Source organism: Prinia subflava, chromosome 2 (genome assembly GCF_021018805.1).
Source record: "Prinia subflava isolate CZ2003 ecotype Zambia chromosome 2, Cam_Psub_1.2, whole genome shotgun sequence".
In the NCBI taxonomy this organism is placed as follows: domain Eukaryota; kingdom Metazoa; phylum Chordata; class Aves; order Passeriformes; family Cisticolidae; genus Prinia; species Prinia subflava.
In genome coordinates, this window is record NC_086248.1 from 24,752,273 (window position 1) to 24,775,495 (window position 23,223).

Consider the following 23,223-nt stretch of genomic DNA (forward strand, 5'->3'; position numbering starts at 1 on the left):
TTTAATGCATGCATACTCAAAGGGGAAAACAAACATTTGTTGTTTCAAGTATATCCAAAATTTGGTACATCGAGAAATACTCACATTTCCAGATCAGTACAATCCCAAGCAAAAATTAAAACCATGCAGAACTTCCGCACCCAGCTGCTTCACACCTGCAAAAAGACTAGAACGTAAAGGTATTCCAGCAAATAATCCATCTTGCTTTCTTTGACCATGATGACTCTTACAGCCTGTTACATGTAGACAATTATTTCTATGACTTTTATAAAGTATAAAATTCCTTCATAGTCCATACGGTTTCATTCACTCCACCAAGCAACTAAGGACAAAGTACCTGCAGAGTTAAGCAAAAACGAATGGACAAGCTGCATCAAGAAGGCTTTGCAAAGATGCAGGATGGGCAGGAGTCCTGTACTATACAACCTCTGTCTCTGGGTATTCTTCCTCTAGAAGATTTCTGTGTCTTTCTCTGCTTTCACCTTCACAAAGGTAAATAGCATCAAGAAAAAATATGAAGTAAGCCAGCAGACATCATACAAAGTTCTCCCTGGATGTTGTAAATCACTTTCTCTCATAGAAAAACACCAATATTTCCCAATGTCCCAGGTAGGCATTTCAACAAGAAGCTGCTTTTTATTTCAGCATGCTTGTTATTGTAAGATTCCAGATTAGTTCTCTATTTCTACTTAAAAGCCTTGTACTTCTGTGGTGGGATGACCCCAGATAGAGGCCAGATGCCCACCAAAGATGCTCTACCACTGCCCACCCCAACTGGAAGGAAGAAAGAAAATACAACAAGGAGTTTATGGGTTGAGATGAAGTCAGGGGGAGATCACTACCAGCTGTCATCACAGTCAAAATAGTCTGTACTAGGGGAAAAATTATTTTAATTTATCACCAATCAAATCAGAGTAGGATCACAAGAAATAAAAGCGTATCTTAAAAACATCTTCCCCACACCCCTTCCTTCTTTCTAGCCTCAACTTTAGTTACAAATTCTCTACTTCCTTCTCCCAGCAGCACAGGGGGAAGGAGAATGGGGTTTGCAATCAGTTTATCACATTTTCTCTGTTGCTCTTCAGGGGAAGCCTCCCATGCTCTGGCATGGGGTCTCTCCCATGGGATACAGTGCTCCACAAACTCCTCCAAGATGAGTCCTCTGCACATGCTAAAACTCATCATGAACTGCTCCAGTGTGAGTCCCTTGTAGAGGGACTTGTCACAAGTCCTGCCAGGAGCTTGCTCCAGTGCCAGCTTCTCATGGGGTCACAGAATTCTTCATGTACCACCTGTTCCAGAGTGGGGTCCTCCAGGGGGGTGGATCTCTGCACCCCCGTTCTCCATGGGCTGCAGGGGCACAGCAGCCTCACCATGGCCTGCAGGGGAATCTCAGCTCTGGCACCTGGAGCACCTCCTGCCTCTCCTGCACTGACCCTGGTCTGCAGAGCTGTTCCTCCCACATGTTTTCACTCCTCTGTCTGGCTGCAATTGTCATTGCATGGGTTCTTCCTCCTTCTTAACTAAATTATCCCAGAGATACTATCACCATCAGTGATGGGCTCAGCATTGGTCAACAGCAACTGTAGACCCATCATGGAGCTGGCTGGCAATGACCCTGTAGATATAGGAGAAGCTTCTGGAAGCTTCTCAAAGAAGCCATCACGGAAGTCCCACTGATATCAAAACCTGGCCACACAAATCCAATACAACTTCACACATCCAAACATTCTGCTCTATTTTGTCCCAGTCTTGGAGCAACAGCGCATATTGAGGTGATCATCTGTGGAATAGTAGGACAGAAAAAAAACCATACATAGAATAAACAGATGAAAAAAATTATTCTGGATGATCTAGGAAGTGCTGCTTTTTTTTTAGATATCCCTCAGTGTCTGCTAACAAACCTGTTTCTGATTATTTAAAGAATGGCCATTAAGAAAGTAATTTAGCTCCTTGTGGGGGTGTCAGCATTGCTACAGGTCACTGAAAGAGAACCTAGAGGAAGGTCAGATATCTGAAGGACTCTGGAGGACTCTTAGGATGTGGGGAGTGAGGGTGCAGAAGCTGCATGCAGTCCTGGTCAGTACTGTCTTGGGGCTGAGGGAGTCTAAATGGGAGTGCAACCCTGAATGTCCAGGATATTGGGAGGAGAAGTACCTTCAAGACTGAGAGTTGTTTGGTTTTACAATAACAACAGGCAGGGCCATGCAAGTTTGGTCTGCACTTGGAAGTTCTTAGAAATCTGAGTGTTCAAAACTGCAGAAAATCTTTCCTCTGCCATTGCAGGCAATTTCCCCTACAAGCTGGCACTGCAAGTATGGAGTGGGGGTGGAAGGCTGCATCCTGTTCCATCTTGCCAGTTTACTCATGGGAAGAAGGCAAATTCCTTCCTCCCACTCTACATCTATGAAGAAATCTTCAACATATGGGTTAGAGAGTTGTCTGGCCCCCAGGCCATTAGACTTACTACTATACTCAGCAGTGATCCCAAACAGTCACAAGCACTCATCACCCACACATCTCCTAGGTTCCCACCAGGGAAATGAAATAAATCAGGCACTTTTCACCCTCTTTTGAGCAACAGTTAAATATTATTTACCAGAAGACCTACCACAGACTATTCTGAGAAATTACACATTTTATTATATGGCTTATATATTGTAACCCATACAGTAAACAGCCAAAGACTTTCCCTTGAGGACACAGTTTAATGGTCAACATGGTAATGATGCTGGGTTGACAGTTGGACTTGATGTTCTTAAAGGTATCTTCCAGCCCCAAGAATTTTATAATTCTATTCTGCTCCATTCCATTCCACTTGAAACTTTTCTGCTTAAGAGAACAGTACAAACAGTTCTGCTTTTTGACATGAAGGATCCTAGAATTTCTTAATAATTCAAAACTGTCACATTTCTGAATCAGCCAACTTCACCTAAATTAGCTACTGGTGAATTAAATGGCCAGTAGAGGTTAAAGCAGTATAGGAAACATTTTTTTTTTCAAAAACACAGATTAATTTTTCTGAAGTAGTTCCTATATCTCAAAATATACAAGACATGGGTAACTTATTTTCCATAGAGTCCATTAAGAAATGTCACCAATGTAGTTTGCAAAAGGATGAATAAAGCAACATGGCACACTCACTAGGACCTATGGCAAATTGCTTACCCAGTATATTGATGGTAACAGACAGGCCTGAACAAAGTACAGGTCGTGCTTTCTTGCATAACCAGGTTTTCAGAGGAATAGCACAAATTTTAAAAAACACAGATTTTCTATTATCATAAATTTTAATACAAAGTTAAGAAAAAAAGTGAAAGGAATACGTTAAAATTTGTGTCAGAAATTTGACATTTCAAAAGATGCCAAATGCATTTTCAGACATATTCCAGAGCTATTCACCTTGAGATGAGCATTTCTCTTTTAATATCAAACTCATGCTCTTAGAAAAGTGGTAGATTTCAGGTTGGTTTGTTTGTTTGTTTAAAAGATGAGTTTATATACAAGAGGGAACACATCTTGAGCATCACTTACAGCATTTCAGAGCAAACACTTGTAGTGTTTCTAGGGTTTATTGTCACACTGGAAGCTTAGGATTATAGAGTTGGACAAAACCACTAAGCATGCAGTCTTAGTGACCTCATATAAAGAAGGTTTATGGAGATAAATGTATGTGTTAGATGTCAATTTGTATTTCCTACAGTAAATGAAAAGCCATGGTTTAAGAGTATTACCAGCACAGATCCTTCAGACCATGGTGTTCTGCAGCCTCCCTTTTGGGAGGGATCCTTTTTAATTATATCCAATTCTCAACTGTCTGCCAACATTCCCAAGAGTCTGACCATTTTTCATCAGAACACAAAAGATGCTGGAGGTAATAGTAGCAGGTTTTTACATTTTTTGCTCCTGCTAATTCATGAGTACTAGTTACAAAGCAGTTAGTTACAAAATGAGGTTCTGCTGGTTCTTGTGGTACAACCCAAATCTAGATTCATTAGTGCCTGTATTTATGCTATGGAGAACCAACATAAAGTAACTTGGTTTATATTTTTTCACCATGATGATGAGATTCATAATAATTTCTAAAGTGTTATTATAAAATATCTATTAGCCTTTAAATTGTGGGATTGATAAACTGTTGAAAATATAGTAAGACTGCAGCATGAACAACCATTTAATACACATGGAAAAAATCAAAAGAAAAAGGTTATATACCAAATTTATCAAACATATAGCAATAAATAATTTATGTTAGACAACATACACAAAAAGAAATCAACGTGGATCCAGGTGAAGAGGTTCTAAATATAGTCTCTGATATGATCTACCTGGTCTATGAAGTTTTTCTCACAGAAAAAAAAAATTAGTAGACTTAATTAACATGAGTTTTAAAAAGACAGGTTCAAAAATGTAATAAAGCTATATTTGTGTATTTATATCCTCTACTAAGGTAAGAGGAAAGAACCAAGAGGTGTTGAAACCTCTGTACCAGGGGGCAACTTCGTGGTGGAGAAGGTAGCCTGGAGTTAGGCCATTATTAAGCCAATAATAATGTTACCTTATCTCTGCCAAAGAATAGAGAATTTTTTACAGAATTTAATACTAAGGGAGAAATTCATTTTTAATAAAGGATGTTATTGGATAAATTAATTTTTAATAAAGTATGTTATTGTCTAAATTCTGTGCTGGAGTATAAAAATATGTAAACTTTAACACAGACATGTAAAAATAAATATAGCATTTACCTGCAAGTTGTAAAACTAACATCTGTGGATTTAGACAAAACCAATTATTGTACAAGCAGAGTAAGACTTCTTCACCTTGAAATGACTGGATAGACTGCAGTTTCCACTCAAAACAAAAAAAAAAAAGAATAGTGATCTCAATGGATCATAAAATCTGCACCTGGACTGTAATTTGTTGTGTTAAGGCTTAAATAAACAAAGCGTTGTCTGTACAACTGGGCCTGCAAACAAAACAGATCAGGAAGTCATCAAAATAAATGAGCATACACGTTACATCATATAACTCGACACTTTAAATATCAGCTATTCTGTTTCCAGTTACAGAATGATATGCAATGCTCAAACCTCCACCAAACATTGCCTTTCATGTAAAAGAAACAAAAAGAAGTATTCTTTGAAATTCTATTCCTCCAATTTTTATGATATGTTTACAAAACACAAAACTACTGAAATATTGAATCCTATGAGAATGCCAACTTAATTCTTTCAGGGTATTTTTATAAAAGTTATATTTGCCACTGCAAAAATTGTGGTATTTGAAGGTACATTAAGACCCCAGTAATTATGTAAGTGGTGTGTGAATTCTAGATAATCCACACAATAGGCTAAATAATTTCATATGGTTATTTACAATCTCATTTTGCATAATCATCATATCCTTAAAAAGAAGTATTTTTGGAGGAATCTTTGGTATAGTATCAAGAGCTAAAGATGGTGTGTATAGTATCATATGATGTTCTTACTTAAACTGTAAGAAATAGATCCACTCTTACTTAAAATGGATTTTCTTGTCTGTGAGTCTCATTTCAAAATGTGTGATTACATTCTTGGTTCTTATTTGGGATATATAATTCATGAGAATTATACATTCACACAGCTATAATTTAGCCACAACAACTAGCAACTATATCATAATACATAAACATTGCTTTATATTTTAGCTGTTTAAAATCAAACACTGTCATGTGTGTTTTGGAATGAACTTGTTGAAGATGAACTCTATCTATGTACATGACAATTGGTTCTCAGGTAGCATTAAAGGAGAAAAAAGTGCATATACATATAAATACAGAAAGCCAGTTTCTTTTCAGTCATATTGTTAAGCTTCCATGAAAACAAAAATAGATTGAAAATATCAAATAGTGAAAAAGGTATAAGCAACAAAAACTAGAAAATAACTGCTTCAGGAAAAAAGTATGAAAATTTCTGTGTCACAAAAGGACACTGGAGTATTTCATAACAATTGTTGCAATAATTATTAATATTTTCCTTTGTATCAAAATGTTGTCAACATCTTGACCTATTCATTTTCAGGAGAGAAAAACTACTTTCTGTTTATTCAAAGAAGAAAACAGGTTAATCATTTAAAGTGATCACATATTTACTTCAGGTGTCAATCATCAGTGCCTGACTTCTATTGAAGTATTAATACAGCAGTTTTCAGAATGAAATCACCATGCAACAGAATGTTCACAGCTCTTTGATTTCTGAGCAAGATTTCATTGCCTGAAGTTGCCAACTTTTCAAAGGCATCCTCTAAGTATTTCTGCAGGAGACATGTATCACTCAGATGTATTTAAAAATCCCATACAGTGACCATGAAGCAAATCCAAAACTAAATGTGGTCAAGTGTTGAAGAACAGAGAAAATCGGGTCTTCTTCAAGGAAATGCTCTGTATTAGACAGTTCCAGGATGGTCTTGTTGAATGTCTTTTCCTTACTACTGAGAGGTGCCATCAAACCGTGAACTACTGATAACTACAGCGAGAAATTAGTAGGTATACTTATGCATGCACAGAGAAGAATTTCTCCTTTGCTAGAAACACCTCTTCTGAGGGCAGATACCTTATTTTAATCCAGATCAGAAAAGAAAACATCAGATAAAATAAATGGAATGCCTTTGCTCTTTAGGAAATAAGAATTAATCTTTATTCTTGGTACTGCTTAGCTTCCTCGAAGACAACTATGTGCTTCTGAAAATTAGGTGCAGCTGTCCTCTCTTTTGAGCTCCTCAATGAAATCCTCTGCATTCCGTCTTCCCTCCCCTTTTTGGCAAAACTCATCAATGTTCATTTCAGCCCAGTCATGAGCATGCCATGGCCATGTGGGCCCCTTTGCACAGCAAATGGACTTAATCACAGGGGCCTACAATTACATTCCTTTCTCCTCATTGAAAATTCACCAGGGAATAACAAACATAAACTTCCATTGTCTAGGACCTTTAAAAAGAATTTGCTGTTATTGGTATTCAGCAAATCATCCTCCCCTTCCCTACCCGTTATTCTTTTCCATGGTAGTAAAACGGCAAAAAAACTCCTTTATCAGTTTATCTTCTATTGTACTGCAAGGGCATATTTTTCAGAGTTTAATATATTGCCAGCATTTAGATACACTTATAATCAGGGATTTCTCATGGCTGGTGTCATTCCACGTAGGACCTGAAGAATTCTCAGTTTTACTTTTCAGAGATAAGAAAAAATGCCTCCAGGTCCTAATTGCCATTATTTCCCCATTTTTCTTTCTCTGTTAACTTCCAGATAGACTTTTCAAAAGTAATTTAATTTATTTGGTTGGTTTGCTTAGGCTTGTCATTTGATGCTCACTTTCTCTGCATTCAGAAATGACAGTTTCTGAAAGACAAAGAGGACTTCTTTTCAGTAGGTGAGAATATCAATTTCTTTTCAGCAGGAAAGATAATTAGGGGGTTTATCTTGGAAAACTCCTTTCCATATACAAATATTTTGTATTATTATATTTCCACATAGAGGTTCACTTAAGTTGCTGCGAAGAGCTGCACTCTAACTCTAGTGTTCATGGCTGTATTTTCCACACTGTTCTGTCACGTGAGTTGACAGAGAATGTCATGGTGTATCTCAAAAGTTCTATCACTTTTACCCACCCAGTTCTGCTCCCTCCTAATGGAAACTTTTTAAGCAAAATGCAATAGCTGGCCAGATACCATTCCACTTGAGAAGAGAAGGCACATAGCTTCTCACCAGGTCGCTGACATTCAGTTCAGCTTACATTTTGCCAGGAGTGATCTACTTTACTCTTTACAGTCTGGTGCTATCAAGGCCAAGAATTTAAGAGCTGGCCACAGCCAAGTCCACTTTCCATGGGTAATCAACCCTCTGACAAAGTGGAAGTCCAGCATTATGTAACTTTGCCCTGGGCTTTTGCCTTGGGCATACAGTCCAATCTCAGAGCCACTTCCCAAAGAATGCTTTTTTTGAAACATTTCCCAGAACTGAGAAAGGAGTGAATTCACAATAGTAACAGTTCCATCTTGTCCATCCCCACTTTTTCTATCAAGCCATGTTCTGCATAATTCCACCACCTTGTAAGCACTGCACAGACGTGTCTGCCTCCTCTTCTCCACACGGGACACTGCAGTCATGCTTACACTGCTTATTTTCTCTTCTGCCTTTTTAATCAATTGGGAATGTTACTATATATTTTCTATGTGCAGTGAGGAAGGGGGAAACAGTAGAAAACCAGGGTCAGATCCCAAGTGCCGGTAAGGAGGAACTGATCTGGTCAAGGAAGGTTGCAATTAAAGAGGTTTAAACAGCCTTGCCTAGATCTCTGTCTAATGGAGTCTCTTGGGACCACGGCTCCAAGAGAGCCACCCAGGGTATCCAGGTCGTTAAAAGACTAAGGGGAAAAAATAATACATTTGAGGACATTGAGGGCAGTACTTTGCACCTATAATTTGAATCTTCCAATATCAGGAAAAGAATTTCATACCACTTCATACATCTTACCCTAAATGAATGCATTACACTGACAGTCTAGAAAGCCCATCATGCTTGCTGGCAGCTCCTTTGCTAGTCTGGCAAAAGTCTGTACACTTTAGTGAAGCAAGGGTTATACCACAATTTTAAACTGAGCACAATAATCTGATACTTTTATAAATTGTACTCTTAATACAACTATGCATATTTAATGTAGACCTCTAGTTACATGATCCTGGAAACTCTTGTGGAATTAGGGAGCTCATAAGGGGTGGGGATTGGAATTAGCTACTGACACCAAAAGAAGAACAAGGTATTTTTGACAAGACTTCCCAAGTGTCTATCAAAGGCTATGCCTAAATGTAGGCCTGCTGTAATACCAGCTGCAGCACTCTTCATTTATGTGTCTTCAAGTCACCTTAATTGGACTCATTTTTATATGCTGAAACAGTTCTGACTAAAAAGAAAACTTTTGGAAATCATTAACTTTACTTAATGAAGAAAATACAGATTTTTTAACATATTTTGGAAAATACAAGCTGGCATGCTTTAAAAATTGTTGGCTTAATTTCAAACTAGAGCTCAGAGCCTGGTTTTTTTTCTTCCATTTTCTGTTGATGTAGGACAAAAATGAGTTCAGGCGAGTTAGGACATGTTTTATGATCACCATGGCTCTGAAGATTTACACAAAAGGGAGAAGAACTTTCAGTTTAGGTAAAGCAAATCAATATTGTATATTTGGTAAGGTGGACTAAATGCAAAAAAAAAATTACAGAGCTTTGAGTAGAGTAAGTGGTCTTTAAAATATACAACATAGTTCTGAGCTAATCAAATAGCACTGTTAATGTAGACTCCAACCACAAAAGATGGGGAACTCTTCATTCTGACAACTCAGTTTCTCACTTTCAAAGACAGCTTGGGTAGATACTCTTCTAGCACATTCAACAGATAAAAAATATTTTTAAAAACTCTACAAGTTTTATCACACAGCACATATACAACTGTGCTTATATTCCACATTTAAAGCCCTCCCCAGATAAGATTAACTTCCTAATTAAAACATTCAAAAACCCAGTGATCACTTCTTCATTCAACACCTTTTACACCCACAAACCTGCACACTTGTAAGCGAGTAGACCGCTTCTGCAACAGATTTTACCTGTGCTAAAGAAGATGGGAATGGCAGAGCTACATCCTGAACCACTGATTAGCACCTATTTACACAGTACCACTGTCTCCGAGGACACAGACTGAGTGTATGTATGTGAGGCAGACTTGCTGGAGCTCTCTGCCAGACATCCCTCACGTCATGCAGGACTCCAGAAGGAGTAAATCTCTCTCTAAAAGGTTACTGAAGTGCTGCCTTCACCTCTGCACAGCCTCCTCACCTCTCTTCATACCTCCTATAATCACTTTCCTGACAGCCAGAGCAAGTGATCCTGAGATCCCAGCCCATTTCCCAAAGCCTGGGAGGGATTGGCAGGGGGCAATGACGAGGGAAAGAAAAAATGTTAGATTGAGTAAAAATGGATGACTGCAAAGGTGATAAAAGGCACCCCACAACGTGGGACAGTAAAAAAGACAATGAGAAAAACTGGTCTGGATGGAAAGGGTGAGGGAATAAAAGAGACCCTGCTGCCAAAAATCTCTGCCAACCTTCCCTGTCCTAAAAATGCCCTGAGCCCTACTCATGCCTCTATCCCCTTGTCAGCTGCCAGAAGATCCCACCACCACCAGTCCCACAGCCAAAGGGCCTTTGCAGCCACTCCTCAACCCTTCCTGCCCCTGAGGACCTGCAATTCATCCCAGTCCCTCCTTGTCTTACCCTCTGTGATCTCCATAACCTGCTCATTTTACCACATCTGTATTCATTTCTGTCATTACTAAGAAGCCTCCAGCCCCTTTTTGTAATTAGTTCAAACTAGAGCTTCAGAGCAAGCTGCCACAACTAACAACAGGACTGAGAAAAATCTCGGAATACGAAAGTCTGAATTATGAAGCAACCTTAAAGTCACACAAATATACAAGGTGGAAATGTAAATGTCCTATGTGCTAATACAGTACACTTAACCGGCTTGTTTTGAACAGACAGAAAATTCAAGGAAAAGCACAAATCTCACTGGCATGAATGACAGTTTTATTTTGCACCACATCAGGTTCAAACAAACCTCCCTGCAATTTTTGCATGTTCTTAGTTATAGAGACTGGGTCTCTTCTAGGATCTGTGTGTTTTACTTAGAGCAGCTATTAACTTCTCACTATTTAAATCCTGTTTTACTACAGCATGAAGCACACTGATAAAAAGATCAATTACTCAAGACTGAAATTATATGAATCACACAAAATTCCAAAAGGTTGACATATTTACCTTGTACTCTCCTTTCCATTCAGTATGATCAACAGTGCTCATCTCCCTGGTCTCTATCTGCTGTTAATCATGAACAGTGTGCCTGACATCTACCCTCAAAGAGTAAATCAATCAGCATTGTTTTAAAGCAATGCCTGTGCAGGTTAACAGTAACTTGGAAAAGTTTCCTTTGTAAGTCTCACAGTAGCCCAGTGCCACAGAAACCAGAGAGAGGAAAAAAAGTCACTCAAGACATTTTTTCTATGCTCCCAGAGGCCTAAGTTTTCTTCTACCATAGGTTGTGTTTCTCCACAGCCAGACCAGTTCTAAATGAAGGAACACAGAAGCCTTGCAGAGCTCAGCCTATTTTCATGGGCAAAAGCAGGGAAGGAATGTCAAGCCTTGATTATTATGGGGTTGTTTTCACTCAACAAAGCAATATGTATTGCCATGGTGTAGCAATATTCTTGACAATATTCTGCTTACCCTAAGTTTTACTCCAGATGAGTAGTATTGGCTACTTACAAAGCACACCTGGCTGGTGGAGCCACCTTCAATCCAAGGATGTGAGCTTTGCCCCCACGGGCGCTCAAGGAGGTCCACTGGATTCTCCATGCAGAGAATGCAGAGCCTGCAGAAAACCCTGCAGGACAGGCAAGCCAGGGAAGTGCTGCTGAACAGCGGGGTGCTCGAGCACACACATCTCTGTTGCACAGTTCTAGAGGCCACGTCAGTCTGTGTAACTGGGGGAGCTAAACTCTCAGACAGTCTCTTTGTGACTGTCATGCTGGGACAGATGGCAAAGTTGGTCTCCCAGTCTGTGTAGGACCACCCTCCCTAAAGCCCAGCATTTTCGGATACTTCAGATACCGGTGCTAATGGGTAGATTTCACAGGCTTTCAACACAAAATTTGGATCAGTGAAGCTCTGAAATGTGTCAAGGGCTCAGGGCACCAACAAGCCCTCACCAGTCCATCCCACACCTGGAGGCCCCCTGTCAGCCCCCTGGGCTATCAGCCCCTGTCCCAGTGATGCCACAGCCCAGCCCAGGCTGGCCATGGGCCTCATCCAGCCGGGTCCCAGTGCAGGCCCAGCTCCCAGCCTGGCTCTGCCCATTCCCAGCTGTGCAGGGCTGGGGCTGCCCTGGTGCCCCCAGACTCTGCTCTGTGCCCGGGCAGTGGGACAGGCCAGGCTCGTCCCTGCCACCCCTCCATGGGAACCCCCACTGCTGTGCCCTGACAAAATTCATCCTTGAGATGATTCAGAGAAACTCTGATGGGGTCCAGAGCAACGAAGCAGAAAAAACTAATGAAAGACATTTTATAAGGCACATCTTGGTTACTTCAAGAACTCTAGCCTGTCACGCCACTGCGGGTGTGATGGAAAGCAGCTGAGGAGCAAAGAGCAGAAGATGCCTCAGGAACAGCATGTCTCCAGCAGGGTTACTGGGCTCAGCTCTGGTCATGTCAGCTCAAAGAAGAGAAAAAACACAGGAACAAAGACATCTTAATAGAACAGATTACTAAGAGAATTGAAAGGGTCTCTTTTTTTCATAAAGAGACACTGGAAAAACTGAATCAGCTTCAATCAATGCCTCTCCAAATACTAAGGGCAGAACACAGGACACAAAATAGTAACAAATCATCTAGAAAGCCAGGTTAGACCTCGTCTGTTCCCACTGATAAAATAAGGATGTTCAAAAACCTTAAGTGATCCTTTTTTGGACTGGGAAGCTAATTTCTGGAAGCAAAGAATGTGGTAGAATTTTTAATATAATTAACATTTAAATTCATAAGAACAATACAAAGAATAACACAATAAAAGAATAAATATTGAGCAAAGCAGCAAAAACCTCTAGGTAATGGAGGTAATGGAAGAAAACCACCCAGACTCATTTCAGTCAGCTATTTCTGTAATTAGTTTGGCTAATAACTGCACCAGGCAAAACTTTTGTTAAACTGTAGTAGGACAAACTATAAATTTCAAAGTATGTTTAAGAATTGAATTATATTGTGAGTACTTTCCACAATGATAATCATAGCCAATACAGACATTCATTAAACAAAAGCAGTTCTGCCTCATGCACTTCCTGAGACACTCTGCTAATTACTGAGGACTTGAAGGAAACTATGTGATTGGCTTTGCAGAACTGTACTTCAAAACTAAGCTGAAATTTCCTAACATTTACCAGTAAGTCAATTTACTGGCTGTGATGGTACCAAACCAAGATGTGATGTTCATCAGCAGACCACACATTGCTCTTAGATTTCAATGGCAAATGCAGTTTGAGCAGAAGGGCGAAAAATCACAAGAACTGGTATAAAAGTTAGGCATGTGAGTGAAATATTACAAATCACAGAATCACTAGGTTGGACAAGATCTTCAAGATCATCGAGTCCAACCCATGCCCTAAATGGATCACTGAGCCTTATTTACCTCATTGAGTTAGTTCCTTGATATGCATGATCATCATCAAGAGTGTATGAGTTCACAGGCTGGCTTCCTAGTTGCCTCTGCCACCCCTGGAACCTTTAATGGACCTGGAGAGGCCCATTTAGTGTCTGACAACAGGAAGACAGCATCACTTTTGTCTTAAGGATTTCTGGTGATTGGCTGGACATTAAATGCTCCATTACCTCTACAGTTAGACAGGACTTTCCCTACCAATTTAACCTAATCTCTCCTGCAGCAGCTCAGCAAGCTGGCTCTTGTCATGTCTCCCAGGATGTGGAGAAGAGTTTGCTTCCCATCTGCAGCAACCAATTACACAGTTAGATTGTTATCACATCTCTCATCAGTTTTGCTTCCCTAGACTGCAACATTCCAGTTCTTTCACCGTTTTCCCAAAGACTACACTTTCTATATCTCTGACCAGCTTTGCAACTCATCTCCTGCTGAACTGGTAAGACTCTCCTGGAACTTTGGTGTCCAGAATCCCAGACAGAACTGACACCAGATACAAACCCCAAAGTCACAACTACCAAGATATGTCATCATACATCTGCAACAATCCTGTTATGCATCCCCAAATGAAATTTGTTTTGATTTTGCACATCTTTAAGATGTTGTAGCCTGCCAAAGTCTTCATGCTGAAAACTAAATGTCCTAAGGAAATTATTTAGCACGATTCTTCAAAGAAATATTTTGTGCTCATCCTTTAGTTCAGTATTATGTATTTGAAAAAAAATATTTGAGTGGTATATATAATAACCACAATCCATAAGGTTTGGGGAAAACTTCCCAAAAGCTTTCCTGATACTCAGAATCAACCAATGGACTGGTTTCCCAGCCTTTTAATCCTTGAAGACCAGATCCTAAATACCATGTGCATCTAAGCATTACACATCTAAACAGCAATATTCAGAAGTGGCCCACAGAGCAATTTTTTCTTTTCAGGTACAGAAACAAGTGTAATTGCAGTTATTATGAATCCTTCTACTTTACTAAAGTAGTAAAGTCTTGTAAACTCTGTACTTTCATGCCACAACCTAATAAAGAAGTTAACTAGCAACCCGGTGCAGGTTACAGTGCAAGCATAAAGCAGGTTTCTGGATGGCACAGAAGGACATAGCAGGCATAAATGATTTCATCTCCTGCCAATAAACTAAGCGAGGGTGTCATGCTAGTCCAACCTGCTGCACGAACCTCAGTCACGTTGGAAAGAAAGAAAAAAAAAACTCCAAGCCCGCATCAGTTTCACTGTCAGCTCCCTGTTAAGAAGAAGGCACAAGTTTCCTTATCTCAGCCCCCCGGCTCCACGGTGCCCACGGCCGGCTACCCGAGGCCGCCCCGAGGGCTGCACCTGCCCGCGCCCGGCCCGTGTCTGTCCCCGTCCCCGGCTGCCCCTGCAGCGAGGGGAGCCCGCAGGGATGGAGCCCCGCAGGGATGCAGCCCCTCAAGAATGCAGCCCCGCAGGGATGGAGCCCCGCAGGGATGCAGCCCCGGGCAGCCCGCCCGCCCCCCGCGTCCCCGGGACCCCTCCGACCTGCAGGCGGCCCTCGCCGACCCTCCGCGGCCGCGGTGCCCGCCCTGCCGCCCTCGCTGCTCTGTCGGGCTCTGCCCTGCGCCCGCTCCCCCGCGGCAGCCCCGGCCCGGCGGAGCCGCCCCGCCGGCAGCGCCGCCCCCGCCGGCCCCGCGCTCTGGCACGGCCCCGCCTGGCCCGGGGCCAGCTCGGGACACGCCGGGCCCGCCGCCCGCTGCTCCCGCCGCGCCGTCCGTGCGCCCCTGCCCCGCGAATGCCGCCCCCGCCGCCCCGCACGGCCCCGGCCTGGACAGGCTTTCCCCGGTCTGGAACTGCGTCCCGACCCCGGGCCGCATCGCTGTCAGCGAGCTGGTGGATAGCAGAGGGACAGGCCAGCCGTTTGAAGTCCTTTGGTGATGAACTCCTGCCCATCATTACTTCTTCAGGTGAAGGGGCAGAATGGCTTTGAGTCCTGGCCTCAGAGATTGCTGTCCAGGAGACAGACTAGTGGGAACACTTTGTGTTTAGTAACTGGATGACCAGACAATAAGCATATGACTTTCAAGTGTAAGGAGTTTTAACTAAAAGCAGGAGCTGGTGTCCCTCACCACCTTCAAAAAACTTAAAGAATCCCCACAGCTGAAAGAGGTATGCCAGCCTGCCTCGCCCAGGTGAAGCAGTATTTAAGGTCTCTGGGGCCATTCCCTAATTATTTATTTATGGTGATTGATGTTCCTCATGTCTGCCCCTACACATCCATGAAAGCTCTTGGAGAAACATCAGAGCCGTGTCACACAGGCCTTGCCCTTCTGTGAAGGAATGCATATGGAGACAAACATTAAGTAAATAACACAGAAGTGTTAGTTTTGATCAGACTGGGTGCATGGCTAACATTGATCTGAGGCTGATAGGTGCAAAAGGGAGTGCAGCTTCCCTAGTTCTCTGTGAATAAAGGACAACTACATTAGAAACCAGTGTGGTTTATGGATGCCAGCAGTCACAAGCAGAAGCTCCTTGCTCCCATGCTCAAGGCCCTTACCCCTCTGCCACTGCCATTTTCTGGGTCTGGGGTCGGCTTGTTACCTTTTCCAAGACATCATGGGTTATTTGTACTGTGGGCACACCAGTACCCATGACCAATTCATCTATTTTGTGCTAAGAGACCTCATCCACTCTCTTCCCTCAGATGCTTCCTGCTTGCCTTATACCCACGCCTGTGTAAAAGCTTGTGTTTGCAAAGTTTATTTATCCAGGACACAAGTCTGGGTTCAAATGCAGCCCCAGTATGCTTTAACAGGTAGCCTCTTTCAAGGATCACTGAAGAGCAGGGGATTTTTGTGAATGAACAAGGCAGGAAGTGTCTGTGTTTCCCACTCACACACAAAGATAAGATAGACACCTCCACACCTGACGGAAAGGGTTTTCACCTCTCAGTTAAGTGTGAATAAGACACAAATTTCAAACATCAAGCCTGCTGTTGTCTGTCTTCCCCAACACAGCAAGAATCAAAAGATGCTTTTCTTTCTAAACTGTATCCCAGAATGGCGCTATCTGGGGACACCTGAAAGGAACATCTTTGACAGTTTCCCATCCTCCCTCTGACCACATGTTTGGGAACCGAGCAGCTCAGACATAAACAAATGTATATCTCACTGTATGATGATGCAGTTTGTTGTCAGTGAATTTGCTCATACATATGTGTGTGTATATATATATCTGTTTGAACACACGCACATATGTGTGTTTTCTGTATATTTTTTCCCAATTTAAAAGAAGAGCCTCTAGAAGATGGATGTTTAGGAAACTTGGCAAATGAACTGGAGTAGACAATACCTATTTTAGCTAAAAGAGTTCATGAAAAATCTTGATAACTATACCATGGGCAGAGTACATAATAGCAAATATCAAATCTAAGAGGGTTTAAATCTGACAGAATCAGTATTTTTTGAAGTGCAGCACCTCTGGCCATTGTTTATACAATGATGATATTTCTGTTTATAACATGAAAATTTTCCTACCATTCATGGCCAGTGTATTGTAACTCCTTAAACACGAATCATTTACAAACTTTGATGATACTCTAACCACTGTAACTCCTATGAATGACTGCAGAAACATTTTAACACTGTTTGTGTAAACTTTGCCTCTGACCAAATCTACAGTCAAGTCTGGAATATTGTAGTAATAAAGAAGTGGTCTTGTGACTTAAATCTACCAGTGATCTCCCAGGCTTCACAAAAAAATTCTTTTGTTTAACTTACAGCTAAAAAAATGGAATAGAAGTGTTGCTAGCCACTATCCTTGTCATGGTGGAAGAGGTGATGCTAAAAATGGATGTGAACACAGTCCCCAGTAGATCATTGTGTAGCCACTATGTTTATTCACCCATTTAAGTTTTCCCACTATTAAATTATTAAAATGGTGAATTTTAGCTGTTTAAATGTCAATAGCATTTGATGCTATTTCCTAAATAATGAGTCTGAAGAAGGGATAAAATGTTCTTGTGTAAAACATAAAACAGTATGGTGTCCAGTGAGGGCATGCAAAAATGAAATTAAATGTCATTCTAAAATCTAAGCACAAATTGCATCCAAATTAGTCATTTTGAGGTCTCCACTACATTCCTATCTAGCTTCAGGCAATCAAAAATTGTGTCATCCTCCTCCCACACTGTGAAAGTTCTCGATGCCTTTCTTTGTCTCAGGATTCTGTGGTTTCAAATTAATTTCTGGTTATTTTACAAACAAGTTGCATTAGCCAAGGCTATGTAGACAGAAAATTGTTTCCTTGTGGAAGCTCTCAGGACGCACACTGATATTACCTAAATATATTGAAGAATCAAGTTTTACTGACTGGGATTAAGAAAAATACCTTTCAAAACCCATACACCTATTCTTCTATGTCTATTTCCCTCCTCCTGAAACAGGCATCACATTCTGTAGACCTTGTTCTTGCTTGCTCAGCAAGAATTTTAATTTTTCCATTTTCTTTTCTTCGGTGAAGTTTTAAAGGATATAAATCTAAATTTAAGTTTTAAATTCATATGCTGTTCTGCATAATGGTTAAAAAAATACACATATTTAGATAATTTCCAATCAATAGTGCTCAGGTCATGTAATTTGACTGAGTTACAATAACTTCTATATTTGTTACTAGTAATCACATGCAAAATGGTGACATTTCTACGTAATGTAGACAGCTACATTGATATTCCTTATCTATGACCCTGAGATCAGTTGATGAGAGAATGATTCTAATAATGCCAAGGTTTCAGATTCAATCCCAGTATGGGCTATTTGCTTAAGAGTGGGACTTGATAATCTGTGTGGATTCCTTCCAACTCTGACTATTCTGTGCTTCAAGATTAAAAATACTTTTTGCTAGCTTCAAACATCGTTTCTAGTTCTCAGGTTTGTTTGGCCTGTCATTGAAATTCTGTGCCTATTTTTACCATTATCCACCCCTACAATCAGTCACTAAATAGCAGGAAGTCAGCTAGGAACAAGTAAACTCAAAGATAAATGTAGACACTGAGCCAGCTCAATTTACACCTGTGCATGACAGATAATTCTCATGGGATCAAACCCACTCTGGTAAGCAGCAACACTTCTATACGCCTCAGCAGACATCCCATACATAAAGCGTACTTACAGCTCTGGTAATCATGTGTTGGCCTGGGAATGGCAAAAGATAGAAAGAGATTAGGCTATGTTTAGGACACCAGGGTGACACCCTAATGAGATTGCAGTCTAGACAATGTCAAGCTTTACACCAATGAGTGTTTTAAGGTTGCTTAAAGAATCACCAGCAAAGGAATCAGCAAAAACAGATTTAATATAAAACGACAGCACAGAAAGGGGACAGATGCACCACCTCAGTAGGAAATGCTAATAAATACAGGTTCTATAGTAATCACACCACTTCGAATTTAAGCTTTAGAAAGCTAGTAGTGCAAGATGTTTACTTAATTATGCTGTCAGCAACCACGTCACATTCTTAAATCATCTCCACAAGAGCAGGTTTTATTTTTAGGGACAGAAATTCAACAAACTTACAGCAAACCAAAGTTTTTTGTATTTTCCATCACTTCTCCAATAAACATGCTTTGGTTTACCATAGTGACATAGTCAAGATTCTGAAATGAATTCTGCATTGTTATGGTGAGCAAGGACTGGGGCTGGTAAAAGAGAAACTGGAGCTAATGCATGAGAGGAAACAACTGGAAAATAGCAGCTGGAGACCAGGATTTGCAAAACAGAAGTTTCCACAATCCCTGTCATTTAAGCCATTGCTTAAAAAAAGCATGATTGAAAAGTGGTATTTCCACAGTTTAAGTGACAGCTCTTTGCCATTTAATGATGCTAGTGCTAATGTAGACACTACTCTACTCCAGGCTAGTGATACAAACACTGAAATTGGTTGTCCACTTTCAGAACTCTGTCTCTTTGTGTAAACACTGAGCAGAGAGTACTCCATGAACTTTGTGACTAGGCCTTTATACAAATCTGGAATGAAATTACATAATGTCAGTAGCTCTCATGAATGAAATAGGTCTTTAAAAAAAGGGTAGGGCATTTGATTTTTGGTTACAAGTCATTAACACAGAAGACAAGAGTATTTAAAAACCACAAACTTCTAAACTTGGAAAATAGACATTTCTTGTCTTGTAAGATTTTACAGAAATATTACAGGTTTCTATGCATTCAAATAAACAAAAATTAGAGGCTCCCCATTTCTTTCACTGCACTGGTTCACTATACTGGTTCAATAGGCACTTCGGCACCTTTAGACCTTTTTTTGGACCTTAATCTAATAGAGGTTAGATAGATACTACATTAGATATAGGTTAGATATTAGGAAGAAATACTACAGTGTGAGGATAGTGAGACACTGGAACAGGTTGCCCAGAGAGGCTGTGAATGCCCCATTCCTGGAAGGGTTCCAGGCCAGACTGGATGGGGTTCTGAGTGACCCAGTCTGATGGAAAGTGTCTCTGCCATGGCAGGAGGGTTGGAACAAGATGATTCAGGTGCCTTCCCATTCAATTCAAACCATTCTATGATTTTCAGAGTGCCAGACTGAGCGTGACTCAAGATACAGAATCTGTTCCCACTATATGATTTTCATTTAGCTGGATTGTACAGAAACTTCACCTGGATAAAATCACTGATTTACCATGAGGAGGAAAAAAAAAAAAAAAAAAGCTATAAGTACTCTTGTGCCCTGTGTGAGAGAACTTGCTAATTCAACAGCTGTCCTGTAACTAAGGTATCTTATAAACCACATCATGAGCTATTTTCTTCTCTTGTGAATTAATATAATCCATACTGATCAGCTCAGAACTGAATTTGGAAGTGCTGTAGACAAAAGTTGTTTTAAATATATTTACACTGGCTAACACTCAAGACGTTTTCTGTGATGAGATCATTATCGTACAGCAGCTTGATAACATGCAGCTCCAATAATCTGATTTTGACCTTGCGAGTTATGTAATAATTATTCTGGGAAGCACCTCTATAGAGAAGTACTTCATTTTATCAGTGGTTTCATTGTTATTGCTTTGGATATAACTGGAAGAAAACAAAAATCTAGTCCTGCCTCAAAAGGCTGCCCTGCCAACTGTTCCCAACAATCATAGCTAGTGACTTCTGCACAAAAAAGAAGCAGACATCAGGCAAGCCTAGGATCTCTAATCTAGCACATCCAAGAACTGAAACAATAAACAGCCTTTAGGTAGTAATGTACATTAGAATTGTGTTTAAATATCAGTTCTTTTTTGCTCTTCATTAACAGATGATTCTGAATATGGAAAGGCTGTGACTTTAATAATTGCCTGGCTTGCCATCGTTACTGCCAGCAGAAGACCAGAGGCACAGGAAGGCAGCAGCTGATTGGGCAATTCCTGCAAGAGTCTGCTCAAGAGATGAACTTTGAAGCCTGAGTGGAAAAGTCATTTTATAAATGGTTCCTGATGAAGAAAGAGAATACAGTGCAAAAACAATTATCAAGAGTAGCAAATAGTGAGGAGAAACTGCATGGAATCTTCATGGAAGAATTTTTTTCCAGAAGCAAAACCTGAGTGATTGTCAATGTAATCAGAAAATACTGAAGGACTTAAGGTGCAGAGTTTCACAAAAATGTCACTGGCCAGCTAATTGAGAAAATGTTTCTTAGCTGGCTCCAACCCATGTGGTAGAGGTGCAGTAGACTTCAGAGACCTCTGACAGTAGAACAAACTATGCTGATGATTGCAACCTTACAGGAAAAGAAATTCTGGGGTTATTGGAGAGCTGGCAGCAGTTTTTAGAAGTAACTTGTCAACCCCAGAACAGCTGGGTTTCCTGTAGCACTTCTCTCCAGGTATCTATGGCTTGGTAGTGGCAGAGCTGTTGTCCTGGTTACTGATCCACACAATAGAAGTGGTCAGGTGGTCGAGTTGAAGAAATTGTGCTGAATATTATTCTGTCACTGCTGACAAAGAAGAAGTACAGCTTACTTTATATGCTTTATTTCACAGTAAACTGTTTTGTGCTGTTATAGTATTAATGTTTCTAATCAACGTGTTTTGGAAATGGATTTGATCCAAGTCATGGGACTCCTCAGGACTCTAAAGAGTAAGGGAGTTTCAGGATAATACTCAAGTGTTCAATGTCAGTAGAAGAAAGTGTGACTACCTGAAGCAATGGCCTTGCATGCAGGGTGACAGGAGAACATTCTGTCGTTCGCCTTCTTTCTGAGCAAGGGCTCATAATAGAGTTAGAAAGATAATAAATCAACATGCAAGTACGTCTGTAAGATTACAAACTACTCTTTGAAACTGGGATCGCTCTTTTGCAGAATTTATAGTCAAGCTAGATGAAGGATTGAACTCCAAGGGAAAGGAACGACCAGAAGTAAGTGAAGCTAAAGAAAAAGGCATTATGAGGACAGCGTACAACACTGTTGGTATTTCAGAGCTTCTTAAAAAAATAGAACCCAAAAGCAGCACCAGAATAAAAAAAAAATCTAGGAAACAACTCAACAGAAATATCCATAGAAAACAGTGAAAGGAAATTAATAGAGCAATTACTTTGTTTCTGGTCTCCTCCAGGTAAAATGAAGAGGTGGGGACATATGATGAGAAGCATCAGTAAAGTATAACTTATGCAATATTGCTGAAACAAAGCAGCCCCTCTCCCACTGGATCATCTAGCACATCACACAGTAATAAAAAAGAAATTTGATTTCATGTTAAAAGATGGCTTGAAGCAGTGATTACCACCATCTTCCACACTTATAACAGTATCAAACATCTAATAAAGAGATGAAGGTACATAAAGATTTCTGCTTACAAAAGTCTTCATTCACAAAAAGACGAAGATCATCTACCTTATTATACAAGAGATACTTTGGAAAAAAAGATAAGAAACAGAATATATTTACAATTTTAACTTATTGAATATAATGTTGTCCTTCAAGTTGAATTATCATAGAGACATGGAAGGGGAAATAACATGTGTTGTGATAACCTGTGGATTGCTTCAGTGATGCAGAATTCCATTTAGACTCTTGAATGCACCAGGGATATTTCAGATGTTTGTGAAGAGTATAACCCAAGTTCCAAGGATCAAAAAAAATCCTTACATCCTTAAATGACTTCATCTGTTCCCATTAAACATGGGTGGAACATCTGGTAGAAATGGAAAGTACTCCAAATCTTTTTAAGAGCCAGGGTTTAAATTTGTGAGAAATAATGCTCATTTACAAAGAATCACACAGTTTTCCTCAGATAAAAAGGCAGTGATGGGGGGCTGGAGCCTTGTGTCCAAAAACATGGAAAGTAAAATAACGGAAAGTTTCTATATATGTGAGGAGGGCATAGTGAGAGGACATAAAACTTTTTTAGAGAGCAGGAAATACAAGCTACTCTTCTAGACAGAGAAATAGTCAAAAGATTAATCCTGAAGAAGCCAATTACTTCTAAATTATGCCATGTCTGACTCATTCCAGCTACTCATCATATACCTCTGATAAGTCAAACTTTTCTAGTAAAGATGTTCTTTGGAAAACACAAAATTGTCAAGCTCAACTGACACAGAACAAAAACAGTTGAAAACAAATTAGAGAATTAGAGAACTACAAAAATTCATTGGTTTGATTATTATGGAGATGCTCCATTTTTCTCATAAATTTACTTACTGAATACAGAACTAACAGATACATGGAGCACAGAATTCAGAGTGACTGCTAGGATACTTGTGAATTCACAAGATGCCTAAATATGCATCCAAATAACACCACAATGATGGAAAGTGAACAGCGGTTAATTATTTTAATTTGGCTGCAGATCTAATGGGAGTAACTTCGTCCCTAGCTTGGGATGACTTCTAAGAATCACACTTTGTAAAGTGGATTTTCAGGAACACTCCAGAAGGCTTTCAGCTGACCAAATCAGAC

At 40.3% G+C, this 23,223-nt stretch overlaps 1 protein-coding gene across 1 annotated transcript in view; it reads right to left on the bottom strand.

The window, feature by feature from the left end:
- The window catches only part of COL21A1 (collagen type XXI alpha 1 chain), a 98,045-nt gene extending 83,114 nt beyond the window's left edge, over positions 1–14,931 (bottom strand). The window contains exons 1-2 of the mRNA XM_063389396.1: positions 14,812–14,931; positions 85–155 (exon numbers count right to left, since the gene is read on the bottom strand). The gene's annotated coding sequence lies outside the window, so the exon portion shown is untranslated. The remainder of the gene's footprint in view (positions 1–84; positions 156–14,811) is intronic.
- Between the last annotated feature and the right edge of the window lie 8,292 nt (positions 14,932–23,223).